Source organism: Galeopterus variegatus, unplaced genomic scaffold (assembly GCF_000696425.1).
Source record: "Galeopterus variegatus unplaced genomic scaffold, G_variegatus-3.0.2 Scaffold1966, whole genome shotgun sequence".
NCBI classification, from domain to species: Eukaryota; Metazoa; Chordata; class Mammalia; order Dermoptera; family Cynocephalidae; genus Galeopterus; species Galeopterus variegatus.
In genome coordinates this window covers 85029-86616 of record NW_007728077.1, presented here as the reverse complement: position 1 = coordinate 86616, position 1588 = coordinate 85029, and the positions used below count along the sequence as shown (strand labels likewise).

The 1588-nt window shown below is 64.5% G+C and overlaps 1 protein-coding gene across 1 annotated transcript in view; it reads left to right on the top strand.

Annotated features, from left to right (window-relative positions):
• The first annotated feature begins 1456 nt into the window (after window positions 1-1456).
• Window positions 1457-1588, top strand: part of PPDPF (pancreatic progenitor cell differentiation and proliferation factor) — a 2009-nt gene continuing 1877 nt past the window's right edge. Inside the window, exon 1 of the mRNA XM_008579845.1 lies at window positions 1457-1582. The gene's annotated coding sequence lies outside the window, so the exon portion shown is untranslated. The remainder of the gene's footprint in view (window positions 1583-1588) is intronic.

The window sequence follows — 1588 nt, the reverse complement described above, 5'->3', positions numbered from 1 at the left end:
AGCTCTTGTCTAGTTCACCACATGACACCCTGTGCCTGTCCCAGCTGTTTGCACACAGCAGGTTCTTGACAAACCTGTGCAATTAATAAACAGACAGAAAGGGGCAGGGTCCAAGTCAGAGCCATCCCTACGTCCGGGAGGCCGGGAGGCAAGGAGCGCCCCTCCTAGTCTCGCTCAAGGGCCCCTCCCAGCTTCCCTGCCCAGCTCTGGGTCCTCTGAGTACCTCATGAAGGCCAGGTCCGGTGTTGTTGGCCTCAGTCTCCCAAACAGCACTCATCACAACACTGCCACCCCAGTCACCTTCATGAATCACGAAACACCAAACCCAGTCACACTGCAAACCCACCAGAGGCTGTCCTCCAGACTGAGCTGCCCCCACGGATCTCCCCAGACCCTCTCAACTGCCAGGGCCTTAATTTCCCGAATGGCTGGCTGACCTTCCCCTCCAGGTGGTGAGAGTTGGGGCTTGGGGCCTGTGTGAAGAGGAGAAAGCTAATTTCCACCTGGGAAAGGAAGCCAGGCACCTCCTCCTGACTCACAAGCAAGGGTGTGGCAGGCCATCCCCAGGCACCTGACAGGAACATACTGGGGTTCTCCCAAACAGGAGGTCTTGAGCAGTGGGGCCCAGCCTCTGCCTCCAGCTACTGGAGACTCATCCCCAAACAGCAGCCCTTTACCCCTCCCCACCCAAATAAGTCTCCCTCTCCCCCTGCACCCCCCACCCTCCCACAAGCCCCTGCCAGCAGCAGGTTTCAGGCTGGGGCTGGGGAAGCAGACGCAGGTTCCAGTGCCACGAGAGCTGCGAGGGGAACATGCACGGGTTCCCCGGCTGCCCGCAGGCTGTAAAGCCCTTGAAGGGCCAGGCTGCAGGGCTCCAGGCACATAGCAGCTCTGGGTACCATCCAGTGTCCACAGCTGGGGGCAGGAGAATGCCGCTGGGGCCCTCTTTGGTCTAGAGGGAGGCACCCAGGAGACACAAGCAGACGACCCCCACCAGTCCCGGCTGAGAGTGGGATTGACCCCATCCAGACCCCAGTCCGCGGAGGGTGGCACTGTGAGACAGCAGCAGAACGGGCTGGAAGTGCAGGGCCCGCCATCTGGCGCATCCGCTGGAAAGTACAGGGCAAACTGGACCAGGCAGGGAGGGCCCCTGTCCTGAGGGTGGTCTGGGCCCGGGGGGCGGGAGGTCACAGGCCTGGCTCCAGGACCCGAGCGGGGGGCCTTTTAACCACTCCGATCCCAGGCCAGGCTGGAACGCGCTTCCTAGGACGACCCAAGCGGACAAACACCACGGGACAGAGCCGGACAGCAGGAGCCGGGCGAGGGAGGGGGCGGGGCCGGGCTGGGGGCGGGACCTGGGCGGGGAGAGGGCGGGTCTAGCAGGGCTGAGGGAGGGGCCGACGCATGCGCCTCCGTGACGTAGCGCGGCCCCGCGGTATAAGCGGGCGCGTCTGCGCGTGCGCGTCCGTCGCAGCGTGGCCTTTCGCGGTCTCCCGTGGAAATGGGCTCCGTGGCCTAGCATCTCCGCCCCTGTCCCGCCAGCGGTGATCGCGCGCCGAGGCCGTCGAGGGGTCGCCGCCAGATCGGA